Below are 12,421 nucleotides of genomic sequence, written 5' to 3' on the forward strand. Positions count from 1 at the left end.
TAATTGTGCAGTCTGTTGTGGAGGATTTTTTAAAAATTCCCCCTTTGCTGTCACGGGTGGTCTCTTTCAATCTGGTGCCTGTCAGGATCACCCCAAAGCCTGAGAAAGACGTGAGCATTTCAAACCAAATAAATCCATCCCCGCAAGCAAAGAGGCAGAGGAAATGAAAGGTGAAAATTTCAATTCAACAGTTGGAGTAGTCTCCCTAGTCGCCTTCCGCCGCTGCCGCATCCGCCGGGCTTGCAGTCCCGGTTCTCTCCCCAGCTTCTCTTGCTGACTGACTCTATTCACCTCACGCTGCAGCTTAAACATTGATATTGATTCCTTGCCAACCAATCCGCGTGAGGAGCAAGGCCCTTCCTCCTCGGCCCACGCCCAATAGGAGGTGGAGAAGAGGCTGGCGGGGGCGGGGCTAGGAGCCCCAGCGCTTTACAGTCATTGATTAGATCGGTTAGATGGGAAACTAAAGTGCCTAACCAAGCCAGCGCTACGCCTCGCTGGCGGCGCCCAGGGCCTCGCTATCGGGTGTCTCGGGTCTTTATCTGCTGGGAGAAGCTCCTGCACTGTCTTCCTCAGGAACAGAGAATTAAAAAACAAACAAACAAAAAAAGTTTAAGAGCAATTTAATTTGTTTTTTGGCCCTATATACATGGGAATGAGAATCTGCATGATTGCAGAATAAGGTAACTGCGCTCTTCCTAATGGATTTCTGTACACACACATACACACACATACTCACACGCCGCCGTCATCATTCACCATCCATATCAAGGGAGGTCCAGATTTTGACTACGCTTGGATGCATCTGAATGAGGTGCGGGCGTGTGTGTGTGTGTGTGTGAGTGTGTGTGTGTGTTTGTGTGTGTGTGTGTGTGTGTGTACGCGTTCTGTCGGGTTTGATGACATTTCAATAAGTCTATGTGAATTCTAGGGTGATCTTGATCCCGCTGCTGTCCGCATTGGAGCAAACAAGCCGAGAGCAACAGCAATCAATATGTAACTTTCTTCGTCCTCAGTAAAAATCAGCAGTCCCCAGGCACTCAAGCAAGGAAAGTAACTTGATTATGAAAAGGTTTCAGAAGAAAAACAGATGGACATTGAAAGAGAAGCCATGTCTCCTTACAATAAAATAACCTCACTTCTTGTAAGAAGAAAGGCTCATAGTTAATTCGAGCTTTTGCACAGTGTTACAACTAAAATTGACTAAATAATTCTTATATTGTTCCCTTTTGATTTTCTGCCCTTCCCTTCGCAGTGTAGGTTCAAAGTAATGGGTAGCACTCTTTCACATACTATTTTAATGTTTTGTCTGCCTCTGTGCCTGTTCCATATGTAATTTGAATTATAGTTTAGAAGGAATAGCCACTGACAACCACGTTTGCCAAAACTCCTATGCATGAAAGCTGAACTGTAAAACACGAAGGCAGACCAGTAATCTGTTAGGATTTCACATCCCTGTTTTTAAAAATAACACCACACACACAAAGGCAAGCGCGTGCTAGTGTGCGCGCGCACACACACACACACACACACACACACCAGCTCGAATTCTTCCCCATCAACTTCAGAAATTTCAAAGATTCTTTTTTCCAAAATTATTACCACAATCAACAAGCGAAGACTGGTTTGCTCACAATCCAGCTGCTCTGGGAAAGAGTTAAGACAAAAAAGAAAATTGAAGCATTGAAATAGAAAAGGTGAGTGTTTTGATTGCTAGAGTATTGATTGCAATTCATAAATACTGAAGTTAAGTTGCCATTTATAAATTGTGAATGACTACCATACAAATCTGAAACATGAATCATTCAGGATTCACAGAAAATCAAATCCAGACCAATTACAAGAAAGTTCTGAAGATTGTTGTTGGGATAATAGCTTAAAGATTCAGGTTAAAAAGCTATTTATTTCCCAGAGGGTTCAATAAGATAACCTATAGTCTGAATTTGCTGTCTGGTCAGTATCCAAATTTACCACTCCTTAAAAAGGGTAATATTTTAAAAGTTTGGAGTTCTTTGAAGACAGACCTTCAAATCCTAAAATGTCTTTGTTTTTTTCTAAATAAATACATAGTCATGCATATACCGTTGTTAAGTAGGGAATCTAGAAATTTGTATAAATATAGGCTGCTTTGCTGAATGAGTGCTTAACTATGCTGGCTTGTAAAAATACAGCTTTGTATTTCACTCTGGGGTTAGAAGCTTTATTCCAACACATGTACCATGGAAGCTGAGGTTCTGAGTCTCTAAAAGTATCAGCTAACTCAAAGAGTAATGATTACACATTCATTTATTATTCATTACTTTTAATATGACAAATGTAAAGCTTTCTTGCATTACACATTAATTCAAGAAAAGTCATAAAATATTCTCACTTCAGGTTTACTTTAAAGCCAAAACAAGAGAACAGTGTTACAGTTTATTGAATAGTCTTAATTAGATATATTTTCTGTGCAATAGAGGGAAGATTAGAAACCCAATGTCTAAGAAAAAATACAGTGACATGAAAATACATCCTTACAAAGTTGCTCAAAACCCCTCCAGAGTAATTATGTCACATCTCCCCCTAGTGTACGGAAAGAAAGCTACCACCCTTATGATGAATACCACAGGGCATCTGCCAAAGAACAGTAAAAGAAAAATACAGAAAATATCTTTCTCACATTTTATGAAACTTATAGTACTGAATTTTGTTTTCTAATACCAACAAATCCTCAAGGAATTTACTTTATCATTATGATGTACCTTTATCTTATTTTTAAAGGAAATTGAATAACTGATACCTCACTTCCAGTTTGTGGCTTGCTTTTAACCAGATGGGATCGTCACAATGTCTCTTGACCTCTAAACCCTTTTTTTTTTTTTTTGGTACTGGGGATTGAACTCGGGTCCTTGCGCTTGCGAGACAGGCGCCGGAACCACTGAGCTAAATCCCTGGCCCTCGACCTCTAAATTCTACCATTTTGCCTAAATTGTTTTTATGTTCATAATATAATTATTCAATATTATCATTTTAACTACTCTGAAAATATTGAACTCAATTTAAAAAAAGACAGAGGATATAAATACAGTTAAGCAATTAAAATCCTATTGATTTTTCTATTATAGGAGGGTATAGACATGACATTAAGTTAGGAAAACCAGTAGAATGCAGTGTTGTACATGACTGACGATATCTGCACTCTCATTTTTGTTGAGAAAATCTGATAATCATTATTTATAATTACAAATAATAGAGTCAAACTTAAACTAAAATTTTACTATTCATTTTAAATTAGACTATTCATAAACTGAATATCTACAGATCTTGTATGATTATTCCCTATGCATGCACAGTCATTGAGAGAAAGGATTTGAAGATATAATATCTATCTAATTAATAAAATATGCTAGTTTAGATGAGTCAGAAAGGTAAATTGATCCTTATGTTGGAATGACTTCAAATAAATTGTTAAAGTCATTTTTTTACAGACCGTGAATAATACTGCCATATCACTCTACTAACTAGATTAATGACATTATCATTAAGGAATAATTTTGAAAATACTATTTTATGGAAGTTTAAATAATTGAATGCATTTAATTTCATCTCAGAGATGTTCTTTGAAATACATATTTACTAGCTGTAGTTGTAGTCCTGAGATTTTATGAATGTAGCCAAAATGGCAGCAGTTATAACATTCTTCCATAACTTGTCCTGTCTTGTATAATCTTGGAAGTTCAAAAAAATACAGTTCTTAATAGGGATTTGTAATGCTAATATTTTTAACACAACCACTATATAAATGAACAATGCTTTCTCCATATTTCCTTCAATATCACCTTTATCGTCATCTTGATACATGGTTTCATATAACATTGTTAACTGAAAATGTTTACAATAAGTTTAATAGATAAACATTTAAAAATGTTGCAGTGTTCAAATCACATTTAAATTCTCAAATGAATAATAGTACTGCATTCACAGATAGTTCCTTAAATTCACACTGTCTTTTAGAATATTAATGACTCACTTCTAATACAAAGTCATTGACACTTGCTATTTTTTAATCTGAGCTTTGCCTTTTAACAAATGAAAAATTTATAATACTAATAGGAAAATTGTTAAAACTTTTGTTAATAAATGTGAATTAAAATAAAAAGACAAATGAACTAAAATTTTTAAACTTCAGGAGACATGGTTCCTAATTTAAAAAATTTTGGTAACTCAATCTCTCTTGAAATCTAAAAAGTATAATATTTCTATACAATTTTAATATTTAAAATTAAATATTAAACTTTTGAATTTGTATTAAATTTTGGCTTTTTCAGTTAGAAAATATTTTAAGATAGGCAGTAATATATTGTAATTTTCTTCTTATTATGTATATTTTGATGTTGTTACAATATGATGTATTCAGATATCTGTTCCTTCTTCCCTTGCTAATGTGTTGCCAGTGAACAAAGTTACATGATAAATATAACAATGATATGCAAGTTATATCTAGTAGGAATTAATTTGTAACTTTCACAATAAATGAACTGAATTTACAACTGGTATCTGTATATTTTCTATATATTTCTAAGTTTGTGAGTCAGAAAGAAATAATAAATTAGTACATATGATCTACTCTTGTACAGTGAAATATATTTCAGGACAAATATTGTGACGTATAGAGACAAATTTCAAACTTAACTTAATATTTTTAAATTGCAGTTTTACAATGAAAGGCTATTCAGAATTTAAAATAAAATGTGCTTATGTATATGTAGACCATGGAGTAAAAGGAATTGTCAAGAAGAAAAAAAATGTTAACACTACATCACATGTGTTTTAAAAGGGAGAACTAGAATACAGTGCGTAAAATGTAACTGTGAAAACCTTTTCTTGATCTTAATAAATTGCAGATGGCATAGTTATAGCCTCCCCTCATTTGCCATCCAGAAATAAAAGGGTTCAGTTAATTATACCTACTCAACTCTCCTGCCCCATTTGAAGTTGCATGCTGGCTCCCCCTTGTGGTCACTCTGACAGCACAGACATTCAGGTACAGTGGGAAATTTACTGCATAGTAGGAAAAATGTTTGCTTAATGTTTGTTCTCTACCTTTTTAAACAAATGAAAAGCTTATGAATGAAATAGTTAATTTATAGGTATGACTTCTTGGTCGCTAAAATACAATAGCTGAAGCTGAGAGCAAAGATAGTATGATTTCATGTACATTTCAGCAATTTCATTTTTTTAAAAATAGTTAAGCATGTTAGGACAGTGCTAAAGCGAGGATACAAGCCCGTGGAGGGGACCCGGAAAATCTGATTCAGTAGGTGGCACTCTTTCCTCAGAGTCAGTTTTATAATGATGGCCTGAAATAATGTTTCAAATAGCTGTGTCACAGGAGGTCCTGCCTTTCAGGTGAGGCAAAACCAAAAGCTTATGATCACTTATGGTTATAACAGGTCACACATTTCTTTCCACTATTCTAAGATATTTAAACAACCTGTTATATAGCTATCATGCAGAGATCAATGCGAAGGATATAAGAGAAGTATGCTGAGCTCTTCAAAAAACAAATAAGGACTCTACAAATCCTCTGCATTTTAATTATCATCATAATCATTAACCCTCCCAAGTTTCAGCGACAAGGTCTTATTTGGATAATTATGTTCTCCTTATGTAAATTCCCCTTTTCAGTGAGCTAGGCATATTATTTCCTCTTATCTTTTCAAAATTCTCGGAGCAGCTGAATTGAAAGCCAAGCACTGTTAAACAGCTACTGTCTGTCACCTTCAAAATAGCACGCTCTATTTTGGGGAAAGTGATTTTATTTAGTCCCTACCTCCCCCAAAACACACATCAACAGGTACACACCCCGAAAAAGATTTTTATGCTTGTTTGGGTGAGTCTTTGAAATTATGTTAAATAAAATAAATCACTGGAAAAAAGCATGTTTAAAATCACTCTAGCTTAATTATTTTTGGAGCCTATGAACTCAGACACTTGAGGATGGTTCATAGATTTTTGTATCAGTGTCACTTGTTTCTGGAATAGATAAGAAAAGAATATGCTGAAGAAACACCATGGTCTTTACTAGAATGAATGACAAAATATTTTAGCTATAAACATTGAACAATTTAAATAGAGTGTTGGTGGTAAATGAGTGAGACATCTTTACATTTCATCAGAAATGATATTTGTAGTATAATTTTGATATGAGACAATCATAAATATAGTATTAAACAAAATAATTCAAATGCTGAGTACTTATCTAAATATTGGCCAATACTTCTGAGAATAATACCAATTAAATTTATAAACATGCTGGCTGTAATAATTACATGCACCTGGAGATCTAGTCTCCCCTTTGTAAAGGACCTGATCACAATATAGAAATGAAAAAGACATAAAAAGAAAAGCTTTTAAACTTATTCTACTGCTCACCATTTAGATAAATATAAATTAACAATATTCTGAAAATATATCAATAAGAAACAGTGGTAAACTCTTTTGTGACAAGGTTCCATTCAAGAATCTGCTGACTGCTACAGACCCCTTCCCTATACATTTGATGGTGATCTATAAGGTTCATTTATACAAATATTTTCATGAACACTTGTAGGAATTGTATATACTTGATAAACATATTCATTGAGGATATACATTAAAGCACAGCTGTTTTGGAAAAAATGTAAAAAGTAGATCTCTCTGCTAATGTCAAAATTTTAAGAGAGGTGAGATGAATTTGTTTTATGCATTGCATTATAAAAGCAACTATTAATATTTCAAAAAAATCAGATTTTGAAGTAAAAAAATCCCTTAAGACCAAAAACTTCATTTGCAATGAGAAGCTTACTAGGTTATAATCATTGTGATGCAAATGAATTCACAATGATCAGAGAAATAAATGATTACCCAGGGTGCAGACTTCTTACTGTACTATTGATTGAGGTTTAACAGCAACATTCATTGAGATATAGACATCTTTCCTGCTTGGATTGGTAAAAGATGACCATACAACTCTATCTAGGTAAAGGTTAAGAGTACTGCCTATGTGAACTGGTAGAAATCAGAGTTTTTGTGTATGACTTATACTCTGAGCACAATTTTCACCATTCTTTTAAGATTACAGTATACAGTGTATTATGTATTGTCATTTCTAATTTTTTTTCATTAAATTTATTGGTACATTTTAGGTATACAATATGATGACATTCATCATTGGGAATTTGTACTTTTACATATATATCTTGGTACTTATTTTTTCCCCATTCCCCTGCCCTCCCATCAACCCCTCCACCCCTTCCTATTTACAAAAACTTTGTTTATGTTTTTAAATAAATTTTATTTTATTTTTTCATAGAAGTGATAAGAATGCTTTTTAATATTTTCTTTATTAATATCTCTTGTGTTACATTAAAATAAAAAATTAAAAGGTGAGGATTTAAATGATTATTTTATGGCATAGCCATTTCAACAAATATAAATTAACAATGTTATAAAAGTAGTAACTAGATTCTTGAGTCATGTATTAAACAAATCCACTGAAAATATTTGAATCCTTAATACCCTTTCAGTATATTTGCATATAAAATATACATTTAAATATTACCTATTTTTAGAGGGGTATTCAAGTAGAAGCAATGCATAGAATTCTTTGTAATTAATGGACTCCAGATTAGAAATAACCACTTTTGGTAGCACAGTGTTTTGCCCCAGGAGAACCAATTTTAAAAAAAGAATGAAAACTTCTAAAAGAAAAGGAAACCTTAATACATGGTTTTAATGCTGTGTTTCTCCCAAAATAAGACCTAACCTAAAAATAAACCCTGGTTGTTACCATGCTGATGGCCAGTGTCACACAGATTATATCCACTATTCTCTTGCTTGGTGTACTCTACAATGGCAGGCAAGGAAATAGCACTGGGGAGTGCATTTTTGATTTGTAGTTTTCAAGGAAGATTATTGTCAGGTTAGGCCCTATCTTTTGGGGAACAGGGTGAGTACATATATGGAAAGAAGGGACTATTTAATATTAAGTAGTGTCTAAATCCTTGTTCTAGTTTCAAAGTGAATTGGTAACATGAAGTTACCATTTAATCTTTCCTTGCCTCAAATGTTGATGAACTTTCATTAGAAAAACAATGCAAAACAAAAAGTGCGTTATTGTATTAAAACCAACATTGATATACTTGAAAATTAAGAGGGATTTACAGACAGAAATATGATCACACCAGGCTGCAGGAAATTTCTCAAATCTTAAGACTCTAGATTCATGTCCTCTGGAATGAAGAGGAAGAGGTCCTGGAAAATGTAAATACGTACACAGACAATGTAAAAGAAGTAAGCTGGGGAATAAATGTTCACATATTTTATCTTATCAGTAGTTTTGGGAAATGTAGCAGGAGGCTAAAATGTCACTTTTGTTTGGATTTGACCCAAATCTGTAATCTCTGGAGGAACCTCTCTTAATTCGGACAGATCATCCTCTCTAAAGAACATCTAAATCTACTGTACCGAAAAACAACTACAGCAGGTTAGATTCAAAGCCTATATCTAGAATTAGCAAGAAAGAGAAGGAAATCTTTATAAAAATTCCAGTTCATGATCTCATAATGATTTTTGGAGACTGTGAATCCACGAAAGATGAAGTAGGTAGCCATACAAATAATATAAAATGTAAAATATGATTGAAATATAAATATTCAGTACAGTCAGTAGCAGAAAGAATACATGAAAAAGTTCAAATATTTTTCTGTAACTCAGCACAAGTGGGTGGATGAAGAGAAAAACAAAGTCAGAGAAAAATAAATACAATGACAGGTGGAGGACACTCATTAACATAACATAATAATAAAAGGCAGGAATTCTAAAAGAAAAAAGTGAAATGAAGAAAATTTATAATTATAAAAATCCAAAGAAAAATATTTTTGGGAGTTAAAAGCGTCCAGTTTTGTAAATTAGACAAGCTCATTGACTATTTGACATAGCGTAATAACCAACACAGACATGATCTTTGGATTTTGAATTTCAGAGATTATGAAACAAAAATACATTAAGTGCAGACTTCAAAGCATGTTCTCTAGAGCTGCTTTGGGTGGTCTTTGCACAGTGGGCAGGGGACAAGATGAGCAGGAACCTGCTATGTTCATTGAAATTCCAACTCAGAACGAAAGATTTCTGTCGTTTCCACAAGGAGGGACCTATGTGGGCAGTGAGTCTGAGGAGGACAAGAGCAAGATAGCGTGACGGCACAACTGCCTCACTTGTAGGCAAGCCACTGTGGCTGCAGCACAGAAGAAACCAGCATTCCACATGTTAGAAGTTCTTTAGCATATAGACTCAACTTTTCATAGATAACATGTGCTTTTCCCCCTCATAACTTAATTGAACAGAACTCATTTATATCATCCCTCTTCCACCAGAACCAAGGGTAGTGACTTAGCCCTTTTTAAAACCTTGAATCGCACACCTAAAGCTCTTTGAGTTCATAGTTTGTCCTACTTACGCATCAGGGTAATGGAAAATTTTCACAGTTTTGGTATTTTATACCTCTTTCTATAGACTTTCTAGGTAATTAGGAATTATTTTCATAACTGACTCTGATGCCTTTATCTTCTATAAAGTTTCCTCTCTTAAATTTGTCATACTAAAAATACTAAATATTTAAATAGACCTTTATTTCTTATAAATGAACAGCATAAGTTAAAATATATCTCCTGAAATGAAAAACAAATCTTCACAAGTGACAGTAAAAATCTATAAAAAGAAATATAAAATTAATTAATTCTTTGACATGGAAAATTAGTTCTAAATTTCAAGGCCAGGAATTATAGTAGTGAAAAAGGTGAACAGGTAGGTCCTTCATACAAGATCAAAGGTTGTTGCCTACATCTGGCTGTGTGGAGTGGAAGGACTGGTATTCCCATTTCCTTCTTGGTTATCATTCAGAAGAATTTCATGTAGTCTCTATCATCTTGCCCGTCCATTCCAAACCAGCAAACTCATGTTCCTTCCCAACCTTGAAATCAGTCTGACTTCTCCTTTTGATGCATCTCTTTGACCTTTAGCAGAAGAAATTTCTGAGCTTTTAAAAGCTCATTTTATATTTGGGTCCACTCCAATATAATGGACCCTCGAGTTATGACCAGCCTCACATATGAATGATTTGGCTTACAACCAGAATTATAGTTTTAATTTATGAACCAAGTCTTGATTTACACCCTGAATGCCTGATGTTTGTGCTTCAAGATGGTCTCAGGTACAGATTTAACCCTTAAAGAGTTCTGGAAGGAACATTACCACATCTTTTGCTTGAGAAATCTTGGCCAATGTTTCTCTAAAGACACTGAGACCTGCCTGTATGCAGGAGAAAGACTTTGAAGGCTGTGTAGAGGAGCCTGGGACTTGGATGTGAGGGTGATTTGGCTGAAACATCTGCCACCCCGTTGATTGCCAGGGTTGATTCAGCTGATCTGACTGGCTAGGCAGGTGTCCTCTTCCTCCCTTACCATTCAATGTGCATCCCTCCTGAAGCTGCATACTACGTTGAAAGAGGAAGACCACCCCTGATAGAGAAATACCTTTTTCTTAGTCAAGGGTATACGAGTAGCTGCGCTTCCCCGCTAGAACCTCCAAACAAGCTCTCAAGAAGCCTGAGCCTTCAATTGACCAACCTGAGTTACAACCAGCCCTCAGGAATGAATTGAGCTCTTAAGTCAAAGGTCTACTTACTGAAGACAATCTCCCTAAATTAAAATCTCTGATCTTATTTACATCAGAAATTGCCTGCAGTGTATTATATTAGCAAATTCTAAGGATTAAGATTTCAAGAACTTTGGAGGGACGAGAACTTTGGAGGGATTATTCTCCCTAAACACCAAATATTTGGTAAAATAAATTAAAGAACAGTTATATAATAATATTCTATTACTGTTAATATAAAAATTAAGACATCTGAAAAAACTATAATTTACATTAAATAGAATAAAAGCAATGTATATAATAATAGAACTTTAAAAAATTTGTGTATGCAATTGTGTGTAGGAAAGTAAGTCAGGAGATAAACATCCAGCATTCATAAGGATATATGATAAGCATTTGTGTCTCAATGATAGGGTGGCAGAAGACTTATGAATATCTTCTATAAAAATTTTATAAATTTAAATATTATAAATTTTATATTTGAAAATACATTAATTTATGTTAAATATCATATGTAAATAAACTAATAGCTTGATTTTTATTCAGCAAGACCTTTAATGTCTGTCCCTTCATTACTTCTCAAACAAGCAATATTAATTTCCATGTTTGCTTTTTTTTCTTTTTACCATGAGGTAAATCTTTTTTTTTCCACAGAAACCTCTCAAGTCTTTAAAACTTAGAGCACCTGATTGTTTATACTACCAGCAGCTTTTTTCTCATTGTTAGATTCATAGTAAATAATTTATCCTCCAAGTAGAGCAAGGACGTCCTTGTGTAGGTCTACCTACACTAGTACTGTTCTCTTTTTGGACCCATTAATTTGATATGTAGTAACTTAACAGGTCAAAGGAAAAATATTTGTTACTAATTTCTACTTTTATTTCTGTGACTTAACTCATTAGAATTGGAATAATAAGTTGATATGTTATATTTTTAAGGTTCAGTATACAATGTATATCTTTGGTAAATCAATTAGAATAACTGATTTACTAAAATACTGTTTTACTATAAAAGTGTGAATTGATTCATTGAAACTCCAAGTCATCTTCATGTCTGTCTAACTGGATATATTTATCACATATTTTGATGTGTTTATGATATCTATGACTCAAGAGCTAAACAAAGCCAGTTGATTTATGCAGACTCAGTAAGAATTTTCTTAGAAGTCTTAAGGCATAAGTTCATCCAACAACATATTTACTGATAAAATATCTACATAATAAGTACATGGGTTTGTTGGCAGTCCTTACTTTGTTTAAATGTTTCTAACAGTCTTGGGTGGGCTAGTCAAGGTAGTATGTTCCATTAATGATGTTGCAAATGTTACCAGAAAAAGCTTACTTTTTATCTACTCCACAAGGCAAACCAGATAACTTTACAGAGACAAACTTTTCATACCTCAAAAAAAACCAATAAAATACCCAGTATTCCTCCCCTCCACATTTGTGCCAACCAAATTATAATTGAGATAAATTTTGATAACCCTAAAAAGCAATTCTGACCATTGTATTAGTCATTTACAGGTAGATTATGACTAAATGGAGATAGTGGGCATTTAAAAATTGTAAATGTTCTTATAAAAGGTCCAATTATTATTTTTATTTATTTATAATTACCAATCTATTGACCACCCCACATGCTATTTGTTATCAAATGTTTTAAATGTTTAGAAATGTGGTTTCTGGGTTGGTATTTTATTTGATTAGTCCATTACATATTTTACATATCTGAAATAATTTGCTTTTGA

The sequence above is a fragment of the Heterocephalus glaber genome, unplaced genomic scaffold, assembly GCF_053883595.1.
Source record: "Heterocephalus glaber isolate CG9 unplaced genomic scaffold, H.glaber_assembly_v1.0 deba00001666, whole genome shotgun sequence".
Taxonomy (NCBI): domain Eukaryota; kingdom Metazoa; phylum Chordata; class Mammalia; order Rodentia; family Bathyergidae; genus Heterocephalus; species Heterocephalus glaber.